Source organism: Sorex araneus, chromosome 4, assembly GCF_027595985.1.
Source record: "Sorex araneus isolate mSorAra2 chromosome 4, mSorAra2.pri, whole genome shotgun sequence".
Classification (NCBI taxonomy): domain Eukaryota; kingdom Metazoa; phylum Chordata; class Mammalia; order Eulipotyphla; family Soricidae; genus Sorex; species Sorex araneus.
In genome coordinates this window covers 571,381-597,169 of record NC_073305.1, presented here as the reverse complement: position 1 = coordinate 597,169, position 25,789 = coordinate 571,381, and the positions used below count along the sequence as shown (strand labels likewise).

The window sequence follows — 25,789 nt, the reverse complement described above, 5'->3', positions numbered from 1 at the left end:
CCTTCCCACAGTGTCTCCGGGCTGCGGCCAGTGTGCGCCGTCCCCGTGCGAGGGCAGCCCGCGCGCCTCTGGACCGCACCGGCACCGGCAGGGCCGCGGGTCTCCAGCTCCCGCGCCGCGGCCCCCAGACCCTCTGGCGGCGCAGGAGCCGCCTCTGGCCGACGTGCGGGCGCCCCGCCCGGCCCGGGACGCACGTGGCGCGGGATCGCGAGGGGCGCGGGGCCGGGTTGGCTGCGCCGCTGCCCCTCCCGCCGCTCGTCTCGCCGCCCCCGCCCGCGCCGCGCAGCCGAGCCGGGAGCCGGGCCGGGCCGGGCCGGGCGGGGCCGCACCGCGGAGCATCTCGGAGCATCTCGGGGCCGGCGCGCCGCGGAGCACCCGGGGCCGAGCTGGGAGCAGCTCGGAGCAGCTCGGGGCATCTCGGAGCGCCGCGCGGCATCTCGGAGCGTCTCGGAGCCGAGCCGGGAGCATTTCCGAGCATCTCGGGGCCGGAGCATCTCGGAGCCCAGAGGGGCCGGAGCGTCTGGGAGCGTCTGGGAGCGTCGCGCAGCCCCAGCCCCGCCGCGGGGACGCGCGCACCGGCCCGGCCGCCCTGGAGCCCGGCGCGCGGTCGGGGGCGCAGGCGGCGCGGAGCGGCGGGACCAGGTGGGTGCGCGGGTCTGGGCTCCGGGCGCGGCCTCGGACCCCTGTGCGGCCTCGTCCCCCCTGTCCGGCCTCGTCCCCCCTGTCCGGTCTCGTCCCCACTATCCGACCTCGACCCCCACATCCGGCCTCGTCCCCCCGCCCGGCCACGTCCCCCCGCCGGGCTTCGTCCCCCTCCTAACCTCGTACCCCAGCCAGCCGCGTCCCCCCGCCCGGCCTCGCCCCCCGCCCGGCCCCCAAAGTTTGTTGCGGCCCCTCTCGTGCGCGCGGCGCGGGTCCCTGCGGCCGGCGCGGGCAGGTGCGCAGGACACGGAGCTGAAAGTGGGGGACGAAGTTGCGCGCGGTGGGGGCGGCGCGGGGGCTGCAGCTTCGGGCCGAACCGAACCGGCCCTGCCCGGCTCCGGGCCGCGGTGGTCGCGCCCCCGCGCCGCTGGCTCTCTGGCGCGCGTCCCCCGGAGTCTGTGCCCGCGCCCGCGCGGCCAGGCCCCAGCCCCGCCGTCCTGCCCGGGTCCATTTGCGTATCGATCTGCACCGAGACGCGCGCAGACAGGATGGACTCGCCTGCGCGGAGTCTGGCGCTGCGGGCGCGGTGGGCGCGTTTGCGCCCCCGGTGAGGTGCGGGAATGTGGTGGTGGGGGGGCAGGTGGGAGCGCAGAGCTCAGGGGCCCGGAGGAGGCGAGTGCGCACCTGATCTAGGATGGTGGAGCAGGCAGGCAGGCCCGGCGCCCTGCTCCCTCCCGCCCCCACGACTCCCCTCAGCTGAGGACATTCCTGATCTGTAAATAGAGGAAAACCAGAAATTAATCCGGACAGTGACTCAGAGCCCGTCCTGAGGGGGGGGGGGCGGTAATTGCCTTTGAGAGGGTGATTATGTCTCAATAGCCAAGTCAAACGCTCCAGTGCCCGGCGGACCTTGTTTGCCAACAGCCCGGGATGCTGAGCCCTGACCGCCCACACCGGGGCTCGCCAGGACCCTGCACGTGCAGACCTCTGAGTGCATGCGGGCCGCACAGCGTCCTGTCCCCGAGGCCGCTGGGTGGAGAGCAGAGAGAAGGGTCTGTGGGCAGTGACGGCGGTTCCCCTGCCCCACCTCTGCGCCCCTGACAGCCAGTGTGAAAAGGAGCCCGGCCCGGCACAGCTGGAGGCCGCGGGGGCTGGGCCGTGCCCGGCAGGCAGGACAGTGGAGCATCTGGACCTTGAGCTGGGCTGGGGACCTTGGCAGTCAGTGGCCGGCTGTCAGCCCCTGGCCTCCCTCCCTGCTGGTCACAGGCCGGCCTGAGAGCAGGGGGTCACTTCCCTTCAGTGCTGTCAGACCCTCCCTGGAAGGCCACCACTGCCCAGCCTGGCCAGCAGAGCGGGCAGCGGGCAGCGGGCAGCGGGCAGCGTGCTGGCCGGAGCCCTGCAGGTGTTTCTTGCCCACTCCCGCTCTCAGCCGAGCCGTGGCAACCAGCCTTGTCCCAGCCTCCCTGGGCCTGCGCCCTCCCCGTGTTCCTCCCCCGCTTCTCTCCGTCCAGCCCCTCCCTGTGGCGCCTCGGGGTCTCGGTGCAGGAGTGGGGCTCCCTTGTCTCCCTCCTGGGGTGCGGGCGAAGCCACCCCCACCGGGCTCTGGCTCTTGCATCTGATAAGTTTCTGGAGCAGAAGAGCCCCCAGTGGGCTGCAGGGATGCACTTTCCAGGTACCAGGTACCAAGCGGGGAATGTGCTCGGCTGCTGTGCCTCTGGGGCTCCGTGGGCGGGTCCCCGACTAACTAGGCAGTAACCCCGCCGGGAGGAGCTCTGAGTGGCTTCAGGGAACCTCCGTGCAGAGAGGGGCCCTGCGCCTGCACTCAGGCCTGGTCCGGGTGTTTGTCCCACGCCTCCCTCTCCCTGCCGTGCCCTGGGGAAGCTGGGGCTGAAGGTTCGACCCACAGGGGACCTGCACAGGTTGGAACACCGGCCCCTCCCGACGCCGGGAGGAACAAGGAACAGGACTGAGGTGCTGGCCCGAGGTCATTGCTCCTCAAACAGCCCTGAGACAGTGTTTGCCGGGTGGGAGGCTGCACTGCAGTACGAAGGGAAGCGCCGTGTTAGCCAGGCCAGGGCAATGCAGAGCCGCCCTGCCCTCCAGGAGCCGTGCCTAGAGGGGCCGTTCTCGGGGTTCTAGAGAAACTGCCCCGGGGGGTCACAGCCCGGGACGCAGGCTCTGGTGCCTGGAGTGCGGGTGAGAGCCGGCATGTCCCAGGCAGAGAGCCGGCGTGTCCCGGCAGAGAGCCGGCGTGTCCCGCGCAGAGCAGCTTTCCTGGCCCCGGGAACTGCTCACACTCTGTCAGGGTCTCCTGGGCTGCTGTGGAACCTTCCGCATGTCTGCAGGCTCCCATGGCACCGTCTGCCCATGGGGACAAGCCAGCTTCGGCCTGTCCCTGCTCCACTGGCCCCTCTCTGCCTCAGTGGTCCCTCTGCTCCTGGGCACCCAGACAGAGCTCCTGTCGGGGGTGATCGCTGGCTCTGACAGCTGCATGGAGTGACATGTTCTGTGGCCCCGGATGACATTGCTGGGACCCCTGCCAGGGCCCCTCAGGGCTCCCAGGGCTCCTCAGGGCTTCACAGTGCTCCCAGGACTCCGAGCCCCCCAGCCTATTCTCACGGCCCCTCTGGCTCTGACCCGGATTCTGTGTCGGGCCCTGCCATCAGCCCCGCCCCCTGCCCGGTCTTCCCTGCCCCTGCCTCCGTGTCCGGCCCTACCTGGTGCTGCCCACCCTGCCATTCCGGCTGGTGGGCAGTAGGCTGCAGCATCCCTGTTGGGTGCAGGAACCTGCACGTGCTCAGCCTGGGCCTTGCTGGCACAGTGCTCTGGAGCACTGGAGCCCGGATCTCCCGCAGGCCTAGAGCACAGCAGAGTGGCCTCCAGGACGCAGCCCCCTCTGTCCCTGTGACAGGAGGTCACGCCTGGGTCGTCAGCGATGCCGGAGCTGCAGTGCCAGCCTGAAGCAGGGCGGCCCCCGCCTCTGGCTCCCCGGTGCCTGCCCCCGCCGGGGCCCCAGCCACTCGAAGACACGCGCAGACCCCTCTGGGCCCACCTAGCCCAGAGCTGCAGAGGACAAAGCTCTGCCCGGTCAGCACCCGGTCCCTTCCCGGGAGCCTTTGCTGGCCAGGAGGGGGAAGGGTGGCCCGCAGGCCGGGGCCCAGGGGGCCTGAGTCCCCGCACGCGCAGCACCTGACCGGCACCTGGCGTCCTGCTCGTGACAGAGACCCCGAGGCCAGAGGGAACCCGGCCTTGCCCGTCCCACACCCTGCCCAGACCTGAGGGAGGGAGCCCCTGGGTGCAGGCCAGGGCCACCCCCGCTTCCTCGGGGCTGCTCGGCTCAGGAAGGGCGGAGAGCACCTGGGGGCACAGCCAGGCCGCACAGCAGCTGGGGGCACCGCCCACAGGATCCCTGGGCAGCTGGAGGGTCCCCGAGACCTGGGGTCCGTCTTCTGGTCCTGGGGCACTTGGGGAGGATGCAAGCATGGGGGCGGGGCCTGTGGGCTGTGGGTCTGAGCCCCAGGGCCTGTGAAGGGCAGGAGGGCCTGACCCCGAGTGGGTGGCGGAAGGGGAGCAGGGTGGGCAGAGACGAGGGCAGGGCCGTGTCCAGCTTCATAGGGGAGTCGCCTTCCACTGGGTCCCCCGTGGCCCCCCATAGGTAGCTCAGAAGTGGGACCTGGAGGGAGTCGGGGGCAGCCGCAGCAGGGGGCATGCTCCCAGACCACCCTGTCTCGGGAGAGCCGGGGTCTCTGGGGCCTGTGAGAGTGAGGGGCTGCGGCTGCCGGGAAGCTAGAGGGCAGCCCCGAGCGAGTGTCCGGGTCCCTCAGGGCGGCGTCTGTGGCCAGGCAGGGGTGCTCCTGGTCCGTGCGGGTCCGGGGCCTGGGCCCGTGTACCCTGTGGGCAGTATCTGTGGCCTGAGTGCAGGGTGTCCCTGGCTTCCCAGGCAAGGAGGCGACTGCTACAGGAGGGCCCAGAGGTGGGGTCCTGGGTTCAGGGCTGGGTCAGGGGTCGAGGGTCCGGGTCAGGTCAGGTTGTGTGCCCATCGCGGTGCTGACCGGCTGTTTCAGGACACGGGAGCACTGTGCTGTGTGTCTCAGTGTCCTTTGCATGCCCAGTCTCAGGCTGGGATTCCGGGCCCCTCTGAGTGGGGGTGTCCAGGTGCCCCCGCCCTCGCCGCCTGATGCAGGGCAGGTAACTCTGGCCTCCCGTGAGACGGAAGGGGCAGCGGCCAGCCCTGTGCCTTCCTCCTGCAGGCGGCCAGGGAACTGCCTGCCAAGCCTTGGGACAGGACGTCCAGCCCTGGGTGGGACCCACATGCCATTCCTTGGGGACAGGATGTCCACTGTGGGGCTTAACCGTCGTTCCTTGGGCTTGGAGTGTCCAGCCCTGGGTCTCGCCTGTGGCTCTTGGGAGAGAGCACTCGGCCTGGGACTCACCCATCACGTCTGGGGAATGGGACGTCCACTCGCAGGGCTCCCCGTCTCTCCTCGGGGATAAGCGTCCACCCGTGGGACTTGCCCGTCACTCCTTGGGCACGGAGCGTCCACTTGCAGCAACAGAAGAGGGGCTTTCGTTCCTCGCCCACGCGCACAGGGAAAGCAGGAGCAAGGCAGGACCGGAGGGCTGGGAAACCTCAAGGTACCACGTCGTGTCCACGGAGCCGTGCAGGCCGCAGCCAGCCACGGTGCATTCCCGACTCCTCACCAGCTGCTATAGTGAAAACAGACTCTCCCAGCTGGAAAGCCCTCTGAACACGCCCCTCACAATTAGCGTGACATTTTCAGGAAAAAGACAAAGACCCCGAAAGCTCAACATCTCAACGTCTCACCCAGCTGGCCAGAGGGCAGGTCACTCTGCTCACTCACCTGTGCGCTAGGAGAGGCAGAGTTTGCTCCTCAGGTTATGTCTGTGCCAGAAATAAACTAGACCCTCAGTCGCTGCTGTTTCATGAAGGAATTTGAAGTAAGGAGTCAGTAAACCGCACGTGTATCTGGTCTGTAATCCCTACCAGAAGAGCAGTGTCCCAGAGAGAAATGTGATCGCCAAACTCTTCAGTGAGGGTTTTGTTCAAGCTCCTGTGGAAACAGGCGCACTGAGAAGGGCGAGGTGGGAGGCCGGGGCTTGGGCGGGGCTCCTGCGGGCAGCCGCGGCCCAGGGCGGCCCCCAGCCACTCCCAACGGTCCCCGAGCTGCAGCCCGAGGGCCAGATGTGGTTTGTGCCACTTCGGCGTCGTGGAGAGAAGCCAGACCTTGGGGGAGACAGACGTGCACAGCAGTGCCGTGCGGTCTCGCTAGATTCAACTAAACGTCACTATTTTTATAGGATTAGACTAAAGCGACAGTGTCTAATTCAGACGAGTCTGGGTTTCAACCAGTGGAATTTGGAGGCAGCGTCTATGCCAGGCCTCTGGGTGTCGACAGCCGACTGGCTGCCCAGGCCAGGGGGGAGGGTCCCACGGCTCAGTGCTGTCTGCGTCCATGGGGGGGCTGGGCCGTGGACGGGCGCGGTCCGGTGCCTGGTGTCTGCTTCTCAGGGTCTGTGCCCGGCGCTCCTGGTCCCCACGTGGGCCTGTGTCCTGGCCGTGGCCTTGTCCTGGGTGGCCCCGGGTGCCGCCTGCTCGTCTGTGCTGGGTACGGCCCCTCCCAAGGGTGTTCTTGGCAGCAGGGGCCATGAAACTGGCCGATGGTTGGACGTGAGCCCCTGCCACTATGGGGGGCCGCTCCAGAGGCCTGTCGCCAGGGTCCGTGGGGTCAGCAGGCCACCGGGCCGTGACTCTGCCCCCAGGCCCAGCCTCCTGCTCCTGCCCATTCTGTCGGCTCTCAGCAGCTCTGTGCCCACAGCTGCCCACAGCGCCTCTGCCCAGCCCAGTGTGGGCGGCTGCGCTGCTGCTCTCTGCCCTAAATCTGGCCGCTTCTGTCTCCCGCCGTCGGCCAGCGGGGTCTGGCCTCCTCGCTCAGGCCCTCCGTGGGCTGGGCAGTGCCCGCCCTGTTCCGGCTCAGCTCCAGCCTCTGGGGGCAGCGTGTGCAGTGGCCCTTCCTCCTCGGGATGGCCGGGACGGAGTCCCTGCCCCGGGGCCCCCGCACTGAGGGGTGTCCACTGCAGGGCTGCCCTGACCCCACGTGGTCCCACGTGCCCGACCCCAGAGTGGACACCTGCGATGAAAGAGCGTCCCTCCCAGGAGTGTCCCTGCATCCCCCGCGGCCACCCACCCGGGTCCCTCCGGGCACGACAGGGGTCACCTCCACGCCCCCTCACCTCACCCACGTGGAGGTGGCTTTTACATATAGTTTTTGTGAAAACGTTTATTTCCTTTTATTTTGGCCACACGTGGCAGTGTTCAGGGCTCACTCCTGGCGGGGCTGGGGGGACCGTATGGGGATGCTGGGGTTCGAACCCAGGTGTGTGCAAGGCAGATGCCCCACCTGCTGTACTATCACTCCAGTCCCCGTGAAAACATTCATCAAGGGCAGGCATGGGGTGAGGGCGAGGAAAGAAAAAAAATTATCAATACCGGGGCTGGAGCGACAGCCTTGCACGCGGCCGACCTGGGTTCGATTCCCAGCATCCCATATGGTCCCCCGAGCACCACTAGGAGTATCCTGAGTGCATGAGCCAGGAGTCACCCCTGAGCATCACCGGGTGTGACCCCAAAAGGAAAAACAATGATTAATCCCCCTGCCCCCCCCCCCCGCTCTCTGGCGCCCGGGCTTAGGAAAACACCAGGACACTGACTTGGGGGGGGGTCCTGTTTCTAAACTGTTCTCTGGGCCACCCCGTTGCTGCCGGTGGGCTCGGCCCTGGGGCCTCCTCCTGGGCTCTGTTCAGCCCTTAACCGCCTCCCGGCCCTGCAGGAATGGGCCCGATGTCCCCGCCTGCCCAGGGGGCGGCCCAGGGGTGGGGGAGCACTTGGCACGGGAACCTCCTGCAGGAAGCAGTGCCGGGACTCCCGTCTTGAACCCCACGTGCCGCTCTTTGCCCGCACGCCTCTCTGTGTGCATTGGTGCTCGAGTGCTGCTGGGACCCTTCAGCTCCCTGCCCGAATGCGCTGCTCCCTGTGGCAGGACGGCTGGCTGTCCCGTGTCAGCCTCGCGCTCTGCGCCCTGGAGACTCACCTCTCGTCAGGGTCTGTGTGTCCGCCGCCCCGCTGGGTGAGTGGGGTCCTGGCCACCCCTGCCGGGTGAGTGGGGTCCCGGCCGCCCCACTGGGTGAGTGGGGTCCTGGCCACCCCTGCCGGGTGAGTGGGGTCCTGGTCTCCCCTGCCGGGTGAGTGGGGTCCTGGCCCCCTGCCGGGTGAGTGGGGTCCCGGCCGCCCCACTGGGTGAGTGGGGTCCTGGCCCCCTGCCGGGTGAGTGGGGTCCTGGCCCCCTGCCAGGTGAGTGGGGTCCTGGCCACCCCTGCCGGGTGAGTGGGGTCCTGGCCGTCCCTGCCTCCTGGGGTCTGCGTGGCTCAGCCCACAGCTGGGGGGGAGGCCACGCCCTCCCGAGCTGAGAGCCCTGCTCCCTCCCCTGCCGCCCTGGCTGCAAGGCGGCCAGCTGGAGACTCCACGCGTGCTGGCTTGGGGACTGGCCGTGATGCCCCTCTCGGGCTCACGTGTGCCTGCTCCCCAGGGAAGTGTCGACCTTGGGTGTCCTTGTTCTGCTCTCGGGCTGATGCCTCCAGCTGGCACTGGCCTCCTCTGGCTCCCAGGCCGCGTGTGTGGGCTGGCGGTCAGTGGCCATCCACAGGGGTCACCTGCAGAGTGCCCAGCACAGCCGCCTCTCGGGAGGGCTGTCGGGTTCTTTTTCCCACAACGTGAGGATTTTCATTCCTGCTTCTCCTTCCGTCAGTCATGTGACCTGCGCTTTTGGAGAAATTTGGCCTTTTTGTCAAGTTTTCAGAATCCAGTGACAGAAAGCCGACTTCTTACATAATCACTCGGAGCCGTAGGACCTGGTGGGACGTGACCCTCCTCCAGGCTGAAGCTGGATCGATTGTTCTTGCTCCTGCTGGCCTCCGGGGTGATATTGTTGCCGCCCTGTGTGATTAATGCACCACGTAGTATTTCACGTTGTGGGTTCTGCTGTTGTTTGACTGTAGGGTTCTTCACTCACATGTGGTCTTTCTTTTGTAATATCGTTAGTACGTTTTATAGTTTTGTTTTTTGTTCCTGTTCTTTGGGCCACTCCCGGCAGTGCTGGGGAACCTTGAGGGATGCCAGGGGTGGAAGCCGGGTTGGCTGGTGCAGGCAGACACCCTCCCCGCTGCACCCCTGCTGGGGCCCCAACTGTCGAGTACGTTGAGCTTCACTTGCTCCTAATTTTGCCTAAATTAAGGCCATTCCCGGCCGGCCTTGCCCTCCTTCGGCTGGAAACTAGACTTCTCAGGGGCACCTTGCCTGCCGACACGCTTCTCCCGCCGTTCCTGCTCACCCGCCCCCAAGAGTTTCCCATTCGCTTGATTGACTCGTGGGTGACTTGCCAGGTTTATGATTGTCTATTTGTGGTTGATCGCTTTGCTGCTGACACTGTGGTTGTCAGGCGTCACTATGAGTGTCTCTCCCTGACCTGTCTCTGCTGCTCCGGGCCTCGTGCCCGGCCTGGGGTCCACAAGTTTCCTGCATCCACTGATTTGGCCGGGGAGGGTGAGGTGGGTCCCGCTTTCTTTCCAGAACTGCCCCGCCGTGGCCTTGCCCCTCTCTGCAGGGTAGCCCTCTGGGCGGTGGCACCTGGGCTGGTCACTGGCTCCAGGGCTGTGGCCTTTGCTGCCTGGCCCGGCCCTGACCGGTCCCTGCGGCCCTCCTGCCCCACGTGGAACCCGCGTGGCTTGGGCGTCACGTGCACGACCCTGCTGGCTGGGTGGGTGACCGCCCTCGCTGCTGGCCCTCTGCCCGCTGCTCCGGACAGTCCGTCTGCTGTGGACGTGAGGCCCCGCGCGGGGCCCGGAGCACGAGCCTCCCGCTGACCCCGGGAGAAATGTGCGGGGCCATGGCTCCGACCTGCCGGAGGTCTGCCCCAGGATTTGAAACCTGAAATGGGCTCAGACGTCCACGTTTCTTTCCGCCAGGATTCTGGGGCGCCCCAAGCTCCCCACAGGGCTCCGGGAACATGCAGGGAACCCTGAGTTCACTGTCACTGAGATTTTCCAGAACGTTCCGCCTAAGCTGACTTGTATTCCTCAGTGACTGCTGAGCCCTTTGTGCACAGCCTGAGGCCAGAGCTCGTGGGTGAGCTGCGGGCGGGCGTGCAGGGGCATGTCCCAGCCCTAGTGTGGGCGGTTCTCCTCCATGTTAGCTCCGCCGTGCTCCCCCAGCTGTGCTCACCCGTCTGTTCCCACCTCTCTCTCACCTGTGCTCTGTCCCTCCCTCCGGACCGAGGTGGCTCTCTGTGCCCCTCGTGCCTCAGAGCGGCCAGAGAATCCCCTGAGCCTGTGTGTGTGGGAGTCCTTTCCACGGCGATGCCCAGGCTGCCGCGTGGGTTTTATTCATGGTCTCCTTCCCGGGTAGTTTCAGCATTTCCGCTTTTCCTTTTCAGAACCCCAGTGCGGTTAAAGCCTCTTTACTAGCCCACCTCTGAGATAATTGCCGAACACAAGTGTGTATTAAGTGTGGAGGGTACACAAGTCACTGAGAGCTGCTTCAGCAGGGAGCGAAGATACAAAAGCCTCACCAGGGGCTGATGTTTCCACTGGTTCATTTGCAACGTGGCCAGGGTGGGTCAGAAATGCTGTAGTGAAGACGCAAAGCATTGACGGTAGATTTTAAGTGTAGAGTGTGGCTGCCGTCCATTAGGTACTTGTCTGTTCACTCCGTGATTTTCCTGTATTACGATGGGTGTAATACAGGCACCTTTCAAGAGTCTCTCTCTCTCTCTCTCTCTCTCTCTCTCTCTCTCTCTCTCTCTCACACACACACACACACACACACACACACACACACACACACACATACACCTGCTAGGGAAGAACTGGCTCAGACTCTGGTCACGTGTGCGCCTCAGCCTGCCCGTCCTCTGTGAGTCGAGGGTGGCGTGCCACCGGGCCTTTATGGTATTAATGATCCGCTGTTGATACCCTCGGCCCTGCTCCGTTTGACCAGAGGCGATGGTCGCCAGTGCTCCTGATCAGGAGTGGAAATGGCTTTTCTCTCCTGGGCGACTGGGAGCATATGGCTGTGTGGTCGGGAAGCGGGGACTTTTGCATAATTTAGGCGTGGGAGTGCGTGCAAGGGAAAGGAGAAGATGCATAGCTGCATGATCTGGACGGGAGCTGCGAGCGCGAGGGGGAGGTGAGGGCTGCATGGTAGAGACCCTGCCCCGTGGGCCTGGGGGCGGGTCCCGTGACACACACAGACTGATCCCTCCCTGCCACTCTGCAGACAGGTGATGGGGAAAGTGAGTGGGCCGTGGCTCCAGGGAAAGCCATGCACGCACTTGCAGCAGTGGTGGTTGTGTGTCACGCACCTGCGGACAGCGGTGGTTGTGTGCCACGCGCCTGCGGGCAGTGGTGGTTGTGTGTCATGCACTTTTGGGCAGTGGTGGTTGTGTGTCACGCACCTGCGGGCAGTGGTGGTTGTGTGTCACGCACCTGCGGGCAGTGGTGGTTGTGTGCCACGCACCTGCGGGCAGTGGTGGTTGTGTGTCACGCACCTGCGGGCAGTGGTGGTTGTGTGTCACGCACCTGCGGGCAGTGGTGGTTGTGTGTCACGCACTTGTGGGCAGTGGTAGTTGTGTGTCACGCACCTGCGGGCAGTGGTGGTTGTGTGTCACGCACCTGCGGGCAGTGGTGGTTGTGTGTCACGCACTTGTGGGCAGTGGTAGTTGTGTGTCACGCACCTGCGGGCAGTGGTGGTTGTGTGTCATGCACCTGCGGGCAGTGGTGGTTGTGTGTCACGCACTTGTGGGCAGTGGTAGTTGTGTGTCACGCACCTGCGGGCAGTGGTGGTTGTGTGTCATGCACCTGCGGGCAGTGGTGGTTGTGTGTCACGCACTTGTGGGCAGTGGTGGTTGTGTGTCACGCACCTGCGGGCAGTGGTAGTTGTGTGTCACACGCCTGTGGGCAGCGGTGGTTGTGTGTGTGCCACCGGAGATGGAGCCTCGAGGAGAAGCTGCTGGCCTCACTGGAACTCAGGGTGTCCAGAGAAGCGTCTTTTCCCTTCAGACTGTGCGGAGGCTTCTATCCCAGACCACGTGTCTGTCCATCTGCAGGCTCAGCTGTGCTTCTGGAGGGCCGGCTGGCTGGACCCTGGGTGGGAGGGTGCCTTCCTGGGCGACTCGGGGAGCCGGGGGCTGTTTATCTGTACAGTGCAAGGGAGCGCACGTCCTGGGCAGAGCCACGCCAAGGCCCGCAGAATCCCCGGGGTCTCTGAGTTCGCTCAGTTAAAAGGGGGTGGGGAGCAGAAAACCCTCACTGTTCCCGGCAACGCATGGGCTAGGCCTCGATGTGGAGCTTCAGTTTAAAACACATTGTTTAAAATAAAAGCTGCTAAAGACCTTTTCTTCCCTGAATAGGAAGTCATTCAACATCCACATACATGGTTTCCCCTTTGTTCTTAGTATAAATACATATTTTTAACATGAGAAACAGAAACTATCCAATAAATACAATTTAAGGTATTTGCCATAGAATAATGTATGATCACCTTAAAAAATCTTGGTCATAAAAAGAACTGCTTTTCTGGTTTACATATAAATGATTAATGTGACTTTACACGTATTGATCTGTGGAATTGTTCCTTCCGCGCTTGTGGCTAGGTTAAGAGCTGTTCTCTGCTCTGCTCAAGAAGCCATGGGGGGTTCAGACTGGTGTGGTGACTGAATTTCTCTCTGTCACCTTAACTGGACATGTTTCATACGTAGACAGTCGTGTTGTGACCTGTGGATGTGTGACGTCATGGAGATGTGTGATAAGCTGTGCTTGCTGACCAAGGAGATGGAGTGTGTGCCTGCTGACCCAGCCACAGGTCGTGAGACTGCAGACCCCTAGGAGGGCAGAGTCTTGGAAAGAGACACGCGTGAGCAGAGCTTAGACAGACACGTGTGAGGCAGAGCCTTAGACAGAGACTCGTGTGAGGCAGAGCCTTAGACAGAGACTCGTGTGAGGGCAGAGACTTAGACAGACATGTGTGAGGCAGAGCCTTAGACAGAGACTCGTGTGAGGCAGAGCCTTAGACAGACACGTGTGAGGCAGAGCCTTAGACAGACACGTGTGAGGGCAGAGCCTTAGACAGAGACCCGTGTGAGGGCAGAGCCTTAGACAGAGACCCGTGTGAGGCAGAGCCTTAGACAGAGACTCGTGTGAGGCAGAGCCTTAGACAGAGACCCGTGTGAGGGCAGAGCCTTAGACAGAGACTCGTGTGAGGCAGAGCCTTAGACAGAGACTCGTGTGAGGCAGAGCCTTAGACAGACATGTGTGAGGGCAGAGCCTTAGACAGACACGTGTGAGGGCAAAGCCTTAGACAGAGACTCGTGTGAGGCAGAGCCTTAGACAGAGACTCGTGTGAGGGCAGAGCCTTAGACAGAGACGCCTGTGAGGGCAAAGCCTTAGACAGAGACTCGTGTGAGGGCAGAGCCTTAGACAGACACGTGTGAGGCAGAGCCTTAGACAGAGACTCGTGCGAGGGCAGAGACTTAGACAGACACGTGTGAGGGCAGAGACTTAGACAGACACGTGTGAGGCAGAGCCTTATACAGAGACTCGTGTGAGGGCAGAGACTTAGACAGAGACTCGTGTGAGGCAGAGCCTTAGACAGACTCATGTGAGGCGAGCCTTAGACAGAGACTCGTGTGAGGCAGAGCCTTAGACAGACGCCTGTGAGGCAGAGCCTTAGACAGAGACTCGTGTGAGGCAGAGCCTTAGACAGACACGTGTGAGGCAGAGCCTTACACAGAGACTCGTGTGAGGTCAGAGCCTTAGACAGAGACTCGTGTGAGGGCAGAGCCTTAGACAGACGCCTGTGAGGCAGAGCCTTAGACAGAGACTCGTGTGAGGGCAGAGCCTTAGACAGAGACTCGTGTGAGGGCAGAGCCTTAGACAGAGACTCGTGTGAGGGCAGAGCCTTAGACAGACGCCTGTGAGGCAGAGCCTTAGACAGAGACTCGTGTGAGGCAGAGCCTTAGACAGATGCCTGTGAGGGCAGAGCCTTAGACAGAGACTCGTGTGAGGCAGAGCCTTAGGCAGAGCCTTAGACAGAGACTCGTGTGAGGCAGAGCCTTAGACAGATGCCTGTGAGGGCAGAGCCTTAGACAGAGACTCGTGTGAGGCAGAGCCTTACACAGAGACTCGTGTGAGGCAGAGCCTTAGACAGATGCCTGTGAGGCAGAGCCTTAGACAGAGACTCGTGTGAGGCAGAGCCTTAGACAGAGACTCGTGTGAGGGCAGAGCCTTAGACAGACGCCTGTGAGGCAGAGCCTTACACAGACATGTGTGAGGGCAGAGCCTTAGACAGACGCCTGTGAGGCAGAGCCTTAGACAGAGACTCGTGTGAGGCAGAGCCTTACACAGAGACTCGTGTGAGGGCAGAGCCTTAGACAGACACGTGTGAGGCAGAGCCTTACACAGAGACTCGTGTGAGGCAGAGCCTTAGACAGACTCGTGTGAGGCAGAGCCTTAGACAGATGCCTGTGAGGGCAGAGCCTTAGACAGAGACTCGTGTGAGGCAGAGCCTTACACAGAGACTCGTGTGAGGGCAGAGCCTTAGACAGACACGTGTGAGGCAGAGCCTTACACAGAGACTCGTGTGAGGCAGAGCCTTAGACAGACTCGTGTGAGGCAGAGCCTTAGACAGATGCCTGTGAGGCAGAGCCTTAGACAGAGACTCGTGTGAGGCAGAGCCTTAGACAGAGACTCGTGTGAGGCAGAGCCTTAGACAGATGCCTGTGAGGCAGAGCCTTAGACAGAGACTCGTGTGAGGCAGAGCCTTAGACAGAGACTCGTGTGAGGCAGAGCCTTAGACAGATGCCTGTGAGGCAGAGCCTTAGACAGAGACTCGTGTGAGGCAGAGCCTTAGACAGAGACTCGTGTGAGGCAGAGCCTTAGACAGATGCCTGTGAGGCAGAGCCTTAGACAGAGACTCGTGTGAGGCAGAGCCTTACACAGAGACTCGTGTGAGGGCAGAGCCTTACACAGACACGTGTGAGGCAGAGCCTTACACAGAGACTCGTGTGAGGCAGAGCCTTAGACAGACTCGTGTGAGGCAGAGCCTTAGACAGATGCCTGTGAGGCAGAGCCTTAGACAGAGACTCGTGTGAGGCAGAGCCTTAGACAGAGACTCGTGTGAGGCAGAGCCTTAGACAGATGCCTGTGAGGCAGAGCCTTAGACAGAGACTCGTGTGAGGCAGAGCCTTAGACAGAGACTCGTGTGAGGCAGAGCCTTAGACAGATGCCTGTGAGGCAGAGCCTTAGACAGAGACTCGTGTGAGGCAGAGCCTTAGACAGAGACTCGTGTGAGGCAGAGCCTTAGACAGATGCCTGTGAGGCAGAGCCTTAGACAGAGACTCGTGTGAGGCAGAGCCTTAGACAGAGACTCGTGTGAGGCAGAGCCTTAGACAGAGACTTGTGTGAGGCAGAGCCTTAGACAGAGACTCGTGTGAGGCAGAGCCTTAGACAGACACATGTGAGGCAGAGCCTTACACAGAGACTCGTGTGAGGCAGAGCCTTAGACAGACACGTGTGGGGCAGAGACTTAGACAGAGACTCGTGTGAGGCAGAGCCTTAGACAGACTCGTGTGAGGGCAGAGCCTTACACAGACGCATGTGAGGCAGAGACTTAGACTTAGAGCTTGTTGCTCTTCCTCAGAGAAGACAAATGGACGGTCCAAGGGCCTGCATCACTGACCCTCAGGAAACGCCTGGAAAAGCCCTGGTACCACGTCACCCGTGACGCCGGCACACAGCACCCTGAAACAGCTGGTGTTGCTGCGGGGCAGAGCGAGAGCCCCACTCACTGCCCATGGGCGTGCTGACCGCCAGGTCATGGACGCCTCAAGGAACTACGAGTGGAACCGCCACGTGACTCAGGAATTCCATTTCTGGACGACTACCCCAACAGCCACAAATTCTATGCGTGAAAGAGATTTCCCTTCGCAGTTCACTGAGGCGCTATTCACTGTAGCCAGCCTGGAAGGAGCCAAGTGCCGGGAACAGCTGCGTGGACAAAGGCACAGTCCTCGCGAGCAGAGCAGCGCCGGGGCTCCGTGGAGGACCTGGAGAGGGTCGTGCCGAGAGAAGGGGGAGGGACGGAGGCAGAACAACCCTCTCGTGAGATGTGAGAAGAACATTTCTTATTGCGGCATTTCGTTCTTGCCGTCAGTCGAATCCCAAAGCCACGGCTCTCCTCCAAGGTCCCCTCAGGTCGGTCCTGCTGGAGACCATGTGGGTGCCGGGACCCGGGTTGTGCTGGGACCCAGGCCCAGCCCTCCCCACTGTGCCATCACTGTAGCCCACCCGGCTGCGCTGGACATGAGCCCGAGGGTCTCACTGCCTTGCACACAGGCCAGCAACGGACCCTGAACACTGGGTCAAGAGGTGTTGGATAACGCTGGTCGGGTCCTCTCTCCCCCGTGGCGAGGAGCTGAGGCTTACTGACACCCATCACAGTGCTCCCGAGCACTCCCGTTCACCTTTAACTTCTCCTCTGAGCTCTGCTTCCCCTATCTGTTAGTCGCTCGTTCCCCCTAATCGGCCCCTGTGACGTGTGAAGTCAGGTTCCTCAGAGACCTCTGGATTCTGTCTGTAAGTGAAGCGTTGCTTTTCCCTTTCCTCTGTCCTTCGCCGCTTACTTCAGAGCAAAGTCCTGTGGGAATGGACACAGGAGGACTGTTGGTGCTGTGCCCTTGTTGCTTAGGACTTAATACTCCGAGTATAGTTACTCCTCGGTGCCTGACATATTCACTGGACTGAAGCCTCAGTTGCCCTTAGCACCCAGCACGCCGAGAGGAGGGTCCCTACAAAGGGACTTGGATGGCGCAGGGCAAGCTGTGATCTATCCTGGCATCGAAACGGGCCGGGCCAAGGACCATACATCTTATAATCAGTTAAGAGCATGGTAGTGGACAGACTCTGCCAGGCCCAAAGAGAAGTGGCGAAGGACTCAGCGGCCCGAGGAGGCTCGTCTGGGACCTGTGGTGTGGCGTCCGCAGGAGAGCCGCCCTTAAGCTTGCTGTGTCTCTCACTGTGTCCCTGTAAAGTGGCAGGTTACTAAGGAGTAAATTCCAGGTGACTGTCCAGTGCTTTCTGGCTGAGGAAAGGGAAGATGACCCACCCCAGGAGGGTTCCGCCTTGCGTGCAGCTCCTGGCAGGGTGCGGGTTTGTCCTAGGAGAGCTCCCCGGAGGAGGCTTCCTGGGCTGACTGTGCCACTTCACCTGTGTGTGACTGCGACCCCGGCCTCGGGCTTTGCTCTGAGCTAAGGCTGGGCCAGGACTGGGAGGCAGAGTGGGGCTGGAGTGGGCAGGGAGGGAGTGGACGGAGTGTGAGGCTGGAGGGGAGGAGAGGGAGTCTGAACGGACGGGGATGGGATGACAGCGACTGGCCACCACCAGCCTGGCCACCCTGCCCCCTCCTCATGCCAGCCGGGGTGGGGAAGCGGCTGGTGGCCACCAAACGTTGGCACGTGGTGGGTGCCCACGTTTGTGAACACATAAGAGGGGACGTCTTTGTGGAGACAGGAGAGAGACCGTCACCCAGCCCTGAGTGGGCCGAGCCGCCTTCAGAGGAGCCTGGGCAGTGCATGTGGTGTCTGGGCCGTGCTGGGCCCCTCCGAGGCCTGAGGCCCTGGGAGCACCAGTAGGTGCACCAAGGTCTGTCCTCAGAGTCCCGTCTGCTGCGGGGAATCCCCCGAGCCGAAGCTCTGCTTGCAGTTTCCTTCCTCCATGTCTGCCCTGGGAAGTGAACTGCCCTCATGCGTGCACACCCACACACAGACACACCACACAGACACACACACAGACACACACACAGACACACACAGACACACCACACAGACACACACACAGACACACACACACACAGACACACACACAGACACACACAGACACACACACAGACACACACAGACACACACACAGACACACACAGACACACACACAGACACACACACACCACACAGACACACACACACAGACACACACACAGACACACACACAAACACACACACAGACACACAGATACACCACACAGACACACACAGACACACACACAGACACACCACACAGACACACACACAGAGACACACACAGACACACACACAGACACACACAGACACACACACAGACACACACACAGACACACCACACAGACACACACACAGACACACACACAGACACACACAGAGACACAGACACACCACACAGACACACACACAGACCGACAAACACACAGACACAGACACACACACACAGACACACACATACAACCCCCCCCCAAAAAACAGCAATACCGCTTACCAATTCCCGAATGTCAGCACATCCTTTAATCACCAAGTGCTGAGGCTTTGGGATGTCCATTGATTTAAAAAACAAAAATCACCTACTCGGGTGTCTGCAGTCTACTCCGATGGTCCAGTAACAGCCCCAGAGCGGAAAGGGGAAATTTCGGTTCCAAATGACCAGCAGCCCCCAGGCCCCCCCAAGTCTTGTTTCTTGACTGTACGTTTGCCCAGTGGAAGGTGCCTGTCGGCTCTGCATGGAACCAGGCTGAGGAGGGACCAGGGGAGAGAGCTGAGCTCAGGAGAGACAGAGGAATCTAGTGATCAGCCGGATGAGAGACAGAGGGGAGAGAGTCGCCTCAGGAGGGACCAGGGGAGAGAGTCGCCTCAGGAGTGACTAGGGGAGAGTGTCACCTCAGGAGGGACCAGGGGAAGAGTTGCGCTCAGGAGGGACCAGGGGAGAGAGTCACCTCAGGAGGGCCCAGGGGAGAGAGTCACCTCAGGAGGGCCCAGGGGAGAGAGTCACCTCAGGAGGGACCAGGGGAGAGAGTCACCTCAGGAGGGCCCAGGGGAGAGAGTCACCTCAGGAGGGACCAGGGGAGAGAGTCGCCTCAGGAGGGCCCAGGGGAGAGAGTCACCTCAGGAGGGCCCAGGGGAGAGAGTCACCTCAGGAGGGCCCAGGGGAGAGAGTCGCCTCAGGAGTGACTAGGGGAGAGTGTCACCTCAGGAGGGACCAGGGGAAGAGTTGCGCTCAGGAGGGACCAGGGGAGAGAGTCACCTCAGGAGGGCCCAGGGGAGAGAGTCACCTCAGGAGGGCCCAGGGGAGAGAGTCACCTCAGGAGGGACCAGGGGAGAGAGTCACCTCAGGAGGGCCCAGGGGAGAGAGTCACCTCAGGAGGGACCAGGGGAGAGAGTCGCCTCAGGAGGGCCCAGGGGAGAGAGTCACCTCAGGAGGGCCCAGGGGAGAGAGTCACCTCAGGAGGGCCCAGGGGAGAGAGTCACCTCAGGAGGGACCAGGGGAGAGAGTCACCTCAGGAGGGCCCAGGGGAGAGAGTCACCTCAGGAGGGACCAGGGGAGAGAGTCACCTCAGGAGGGCCCAGGGGAGAGAGTCACCTCAGGAGGGACCAGGGGAGAGAGTCGCCTCAGGAGGGCCCAGGGGAGAGAGTCACCTCAGGAGGGACCAGGGGAGAGAGTCGCCTCAGGAGGGCCCAGGGGAGAGAGTCGCCTCAGGAGTGACTAGGGGAGAGTGTCACTTCAGGAGGGACCAGGGGAAGAGTTGCGCTCAGGAGGGACCAGGGGAGAGAGTCGGGCTCAGGAGGGCCCAGGGGAGAGAGTCGCCTCAGGAGGGACCAGGGGAGAGAGTCGCCTCAGGAGGGCCCAGGGGGAGAGTTGCGCTGAAGTGCGGCCCTCAGCTTTGTCGGCTGTGACAAAGCCGGGACACCCGCTTCCAAGCTGTGGAAGAGTAGATGAGGCAGCCCCAGCACCGCGCATTCTGACTGGGCCCTTCAAAGCAGCTCACAGACACTTGCTGATTAACCTGCTCAGCCCTCAGGGAGGAAGGCGTGCGGGTGGGCTCTAAGTGCGGCTGGGATGGGGCCTGCTCCTGGGCTGGCGGTGGGAAGCCCCCGCTCTCCTCCGGAGCCTGTCCCCAGTCTGCACCCAGCACCCTGTTTCCTGGGCTGGGCCGTGAGGGCGGGCGGGGCCCTCCCCTCCCCGGCGGCCTCAGTCCCTTTCCCACCCTGTGGCTCCTCCTGGCCCGGCTCCTCCTCCCGTGTCCCTGCCGGTCCCCCGTCCCCGGGAGGAGCCCTCGGTGTCCCCGCACCCGTGGGCGTCTGTCCCGCTGTGTGGGACACACGGACAGTGGGCAGGCTCTCGGGACAGGCCGAGTCTGTCCTAGACGCGTGAGACGGTTCCCCCGAGGGCCGGGCCGTGTCCTGGGCCTCCTCCTCGCCCAGCGATGGAGCAGACGCCCCATGCCTCTGTCCCACGCCACAGCTGCAGCTGCGCGGAGACGGGCCCGTGGGAACTGCGGGCGGTTTCGCTGTGGGCTGGCTCTGCTGGCTGTGGAGGGCTGAGGCGAGCGGGGGCGGCGCAGTGTCTGCCGGGAGCACTGTCTTTCCAGAGGGTCCCTGGGGTCCTCCCACTCCTCTCCTGGGCTCCCAGACGTCGCTGCCCTGCCGGGGGCTGCCCCGGGCTGGGCTCCTGGCTCTGAAGGGCAGAGGCGGCCCCGCGCGAGGGCAGGTGAGAGTTGGGTCTGTGGCCTTAGACCTGGGTCCCCTGGTCCAGGTCAGTGTGTTTGACTCCCCGATCAGTGCTCGCACCAGTCACCGCCCCTGTGATTGCGGAGTAAACTTGTGACTGACCAGCCCCCGTCACAGAGGTGACGCTCAGGGGCCAGAGTGGCTGAGGATCAAGCGCTGAGCTTGGCTTCGTGCAGGTAATGCATCATAGACCTACAGGGGCGTGTACACACACCTGTGAGCCCATGTAACACACATATTTATAGATGCGTGTACACATGTGTCAGCCATGTGTGACCCACTCAGAGATTTATGGGCACGTGTACACATGTGGGAGAGCCCCGTGTAACACAAATGTGTAGATGCGTGTACAGATCTGTGTGAGTCCCGTGTACCACGGACGTGTGGACGTGTGTACGCACACATGTGACCCCCAGGGACACATTCCAGCTGCAGCCCACCCTGCCCCCCAGCGTTTATACGGCGCAAAGCTCCTTGCGGTGAAGGAGACGTGGGGCTGGAGACCAGAGCAGCCGGGCACTTGCCTTGCAGGCGGCAGCCTGCATTGACCCCTGGCACCATAGACGTTTCCCCGAGTCCACCAGGACTGGCCTCTGAGACAGCGTCAGGGTGAGCCCCGCACTGCTGGCGATGTGGCCCCCAGCCGAGAAAGGGCGGGGTGCCAGGCACACGCGGCGTCTGCGTTCCCGCGGTGCCCTTGCAGAGCCGCAGTGAGCACTGCTTGGACTCCAGCTTCCGGCAGACGCTGCTCCCCTCCGCTCTGCTTCTGGCCCTGGTCCCCAAAGAGCAGAGACCCTGTGCGGAGCCCCAGACGAGACCCGAGGCAGGAAGGAGCGCCCCCTGCAGGCTGACGGTCTGTGGGGGCGGGGGGGAGTCCCCCCAGGAGAGGCACAGGGCTGAAGGCCTGTGCGGGGAGCCCAGATCAGGCCTGTGCGGGGAGCCCAGATCAGGCCTGTGCGGGGAGCCCAGATCAGCCTTTCGTGCTGATGACTGACCTCACAGCAGACCCCGTTTCATTTTACACTGACCCAGGCCTGGGCAGCTCGGGGTCTCCCAGGTAGGGTTTGTGTGTGAGTGCAGGCGGCAGGCGCAGAAGCCTGGCACCGTCCTCGCTGGGGCGTGGGGGAGAAGGGGGCCGCGGGCGGTGGGCCTGCCAGCTCCAGGCTCCGGGGGGTCGGGGTCTGCACAGCAGCTGTGCCAGGCGTGGGGCCGCCTCTCCGGGCCTCTCCGCCGGGTTCGCTCTGGCTGCAGCACACAGGGGGGAGATGCCCGTCTGTGCCGGTGGGCGGGCGCAGGGAGGCCGGCGCAGTGGACAGAGGCTCGTGCGGTGGACAGAGGCCGTGCAGTGGACAGAGGCCATGTGGTGGACAGAGGCTTGTGCTGTGGACAGAGGCCGTGTGGTGGACAGAGGCCGAGTGGTGGACAGAGGCCGAGTGGCAGAGGCCTGTGCAGTGGACAGAGGCCATGTGCGGTGCACAGAGGCTGTGTGGCAGAGACTGTGTGGCAGAGGCCGTGCAGTGGACAGAGGCCATGCAGTGGACAGAGGCCGTGCAGTGGACAGAGGCCTGTGCAGTGGACAGAGGCCGTGTGGTGGACAGAGGCCGTGCAGTGGACAGAGGCCGTGTGGTGGACAGAGGCCGTGTGGTGGACAGAGGCCGTGCAGTGGACAGAGGCCGTGTGGTGGACAGAGGCCGTGCAGTGGACAGAGGCCGCGTGCTGTGGACAGAGGCCGTGCAGTGGACAGAGGCCGTGCAGTGGGCAGAGGCCGTGCAGTGGACAGAGGCCGAGTGGCAGAGGCCGAGTGGCAGAGGCCGAGTGTCAGAGGCCGTGCAGTGGACAGAGGCCGAGTGGCAGAGGTTGTGGCGCTCCCCTCCGTTCCCTGCTCGCTGTCTCGTGCAGCTTTGGGCACGGTCACTTCCATGCTGTGTCCACTCTGGGCCAGCCTGCTGAGAGACACAGCTGTCCAGCCACGCTCCCCCGGCCCAGTGTGGAATGCCTTCCTTCTTCATGGACAGCCCGGGAATGCCCCGCCCAGGAGCCGGACCTGCCTTGTGCCCCCCCCCAGGGTCCCCCTTTCCTCTCTGGAGCCTTTGCTCGCTCCCAGCCCACCGTGCAGCAGGCGCCCGGCAGACTGGCGTGACGGGAGGTGGGGCTGCCCCTGCTTAGTCGCCCTGGACAGCTGCCACCCCCGGCTCTGAGGCAGCCACACGCCACACACGCGGCCCCCGCCTGGAGTTCAGGGCACCAGTACCCGCACACAGCCCCCCCCCACACTAGGGCAGGCGGGCACCAGCACACACGGCTCTCTGTCTCCCAGCTGCACGTATGCGCGTGACTTGAGAGTCCTGGAGTGGTTTGACTTGAACCTGGAGGAGCTGATGAAATGCCCTGAGGGCAGGGGTGCAGGGCTGGGGCAGGGGTGCAGGGCTGGGGCAGGGGTGCAGGAATGAGGGCGGGGTGCACGGCTGAGGGCAGGGGTGCAGGGCTGGGGCAGGGGCACAGGAATGAGGGCAGGGGTGTAGGAATGAGGGCAGGGACACAGGGCTGGGTCAGGGGTGCAGGAATGAGGACAGGGGTTCAGGAATGAGGGCAGGGGTGCAGGAATGAGGGCAAGGGTACAGGGCTGGGGCAGGGGCACAGGAATGAGGGCAGGGGTGCAGGAATGAGGGCAGGGGTGCAGGAATGAGGGCAGGGGCACAGGGCTGAGGGCTGGGGTGCAGGAATGAGGGCAGGGGTGCAGGGCTGAGGGCAGGGGTGCAGGAATGAGGGCAGGGGTGCAGGGCTGAGGGCAAGGTTGCAGGAATTAGGGCAGGGGCACGGGGCTGAGGGCTGGGGCGCAGGAATGAGGGCAGGGGTGCAGGAATGAGGGCAGGGACACAGGGCTGGGGCAGGGGTGCAGGGCTGAGGGCAGGGGTGCCGGAATGAGGGCAGGGGTGCAGGAATGAGGGCAGGGGTGCAGGGCTGGGGCAGGGGTGCAAGAATGAGGGCAGGGGTGCAGGGCTGAGGGCAGGGGTGCAGGAATGAGGGCAGGGTTGCAGGAATTAAGGCAAGGTTGCAGGAATGAGGGCTGGGGTGCAGGGCTGAGGGCTGGGGCGCAGGAATGAGGGCAGGGGTGCAGGAATGAGGGCAGGGACGCAGGGCTGGGGCAGGGGTGCAGGAATGAGGGCAGGGGTGCAGGAATGAGGGCAGGGGTGCAGGAATGAGGCAGGGGTGCAGGAATGAGGGCAGGGGTGCAGGGCCGGGGCAGGACTCGGAGATGCTCTGAGTAGAGGCCAGAGACACCCCACTCTGCTCCTGGTAGTGAGCGCCTGCAGCTGGCCTGGGACACGGGGTGACCCGCTGAGCCTCCCCCCCGACCAGCTGCTGGGGCTCTCCTGGGACCCCGACTGCCACCAGCTCATCTCTGCTCTTCTGCCTGTCGCTGACAGGGAACATCATGTCTAGAGTTTCTGCTCATTTTAGCATTAAAAGAGAATCCAGAAATCTGCACAGACACATACATGCATGAGCAATGACACATGTACACATGTACAGATGGTGCCTTGGGCAGGTGTGTGTGTGTATGCACAGAGAATGCCTTGGGCAGGTGTGTGCACATATAGTACACACACAGACGGTGCCTGTGGGCAAGTGTGTGCACACATGTACAGACGGTGCCTTGGGCAGGCATGTGCATGCATGTACAGACGGTGCCTTGGGCAGGCGTGTGCATGTGTGTACAGATGGTGCCTTGGGCAGGCATGTGCACACATGTACAGACAGTGCCTTGGACAGGCATGTGCACGCGTGTACAGACAGTGTCTTGGGCAGGTGTATGCACACATGTACAGGCGGTGCCTTGGGCAGGCGTGTGCACGTGTGTACAGACAGTGCCTTGGACAGGCATGTGCACGCGTGTACAGACAGTGTCTTGGGCAGGTGTATGCACACATGTACAGGCGGTGCCTTGGGCAGGCGTGTGCACGCGTGCACTCAGTCTGCGTCTCTGTCTCAGCAGAGATGCAGCTTCTTGGCCTGACTGGCACTGTGGAGAAGGCTTAGCTGGGGTCTGTCCTGCATGAGGGTCTGTAAGGGTCACCCTGAGGAGGCCCCGTAGGGCTGCCTGTGCCCCTGAAGGGTCTGAAACATTCTTGCCTGGACTGCCCAGCATGGCCTAGATGCACAGCTCTGGGCCGTACCTGGTGGTGCTCAGGGTACTCCTGGCCCAGTGCTCAGAGATCTCCTGGTGCAACTCAGAATACCCCTGACTCAGTGCTCGTGGGCCAGCGGGCAGTGCTCAGGCGCCTGGGCCTCGTACCAGCCCATGCACTGAACCCACTGGGCCCGTCCTTGGCGCCTTTCCCACGTGGCTGCTTCCCTCTGAGATGCTCCTTCCACCCAGCTTGGTGTCCAGGGCGCCTCCCTGGCCACCCTGTGTCCTCTTCCCTGGTGCCCAGCAGGGGGAGCTCTGGGCGCCGAGGGGGGTGGGGGTCAGGCCTGGTCACACCTGCTGGTGGGGACACGCGTGCGGCAGGCAGATGGGCTCCAGGCCCCTTTGCGTGTTGCCCGTGCTGACCCGTGTACTGCTGGGGACGGCCAGCGGGGGAGTGGACAGCTGGCCGGGCTCCATGGGTGAGAGGCGTCCAGGCCGCTGGTCTTCGCTGGCACGTGCCGGCCTGACTGCGAGGGAGGGGCCCGCACCCCAGGGCGCTTCCGTCCCTCTCCCCTGCCCACGTCCCCCTCGGCCGCGGACTCCCGGCCCCTGAGCCGAGTGCTCTCTGGCGGGGGCCACGGGGCCGCCCAGCCTGCGGCCCTGGGACCCCGAGGCCCGGCTGTGAGCTCCGGTCTGCAGCCCTGGGGCAGGACGCCTGCTCTCGTGCCCCTGGATTTGCAGCCAGGCACCATCCTGGCACCCAACTGGGGCCGGCCCCCGCGCCCCTCCACACACTCTGGTGGTGAAGGGCAGCACCCCAGTGGGCGGAGCCGTTACACCCATGGGGCCTTGGCGGGCGGCTCCGTCCCGGGTGGGTGTTCGGGACCCTCGGTCAGGAGCTGCAGCCGCACGTCCAGACCCGCCTCTGGCCCCCGGGAGCAGGGCGGCCCAACTGGGGATGGCTGTGTCTGCCCCTCCCAAAGGCCCCTGGGGCACTGCCCAGGGGGGACCCCCATGCCCTGGCCTCGGGAGGGGGCTCCCGGCCACCACCCCACCCCACCTGCTGCAGTTTGACCCGGTCAGAGAGTGCAAAGTGACATCCGTTCAGGAGACTCGGGCCGAGCAGTTTCCACCATTTTTCACCCGGTTACGTAACAGACGTAATTGGAAATTTCCTCAGTTCTGCCTGAGAAATCAGTCTTAAGGCGAATCTAATAAGACTGTGGTTTTCTTCTCTTTTTTTTTCTTTTGATTTTTGGGTCACACCAGCGATTCACAGGGGTGACTCCTGGCTCTGCACTCAGGAATTACTCCTGGCAGTGCTCAGGGGACCATATGGGATGCTGGGAATCAAACCCAG

General features: G+C 63.3%; 1 protein-coding gene across 3 annotated transcripts in view; it reads left to right on the top strand.

Annotated features, from left to right (window-relative positions):
* The first annotated feature begins 287 nt into the window (after positions 1-287).
* Positions 288-25,789, top strand: part of LOC101547086 (contactin-3) — a 120,103-nt gene continuing 94,601 nt past the window's right edge. For all 3 annotated transcript variants that reach the window (XR_008629761.1, XM_055134947.1, XM_055134945.1), the window contains exon 1: positions 288-642. The gene's annotated coding sequence lies outside the window, so the exon portion shown is untranslated. The remainder of the gene's footprint in view (positions 643-25,789) is intronic.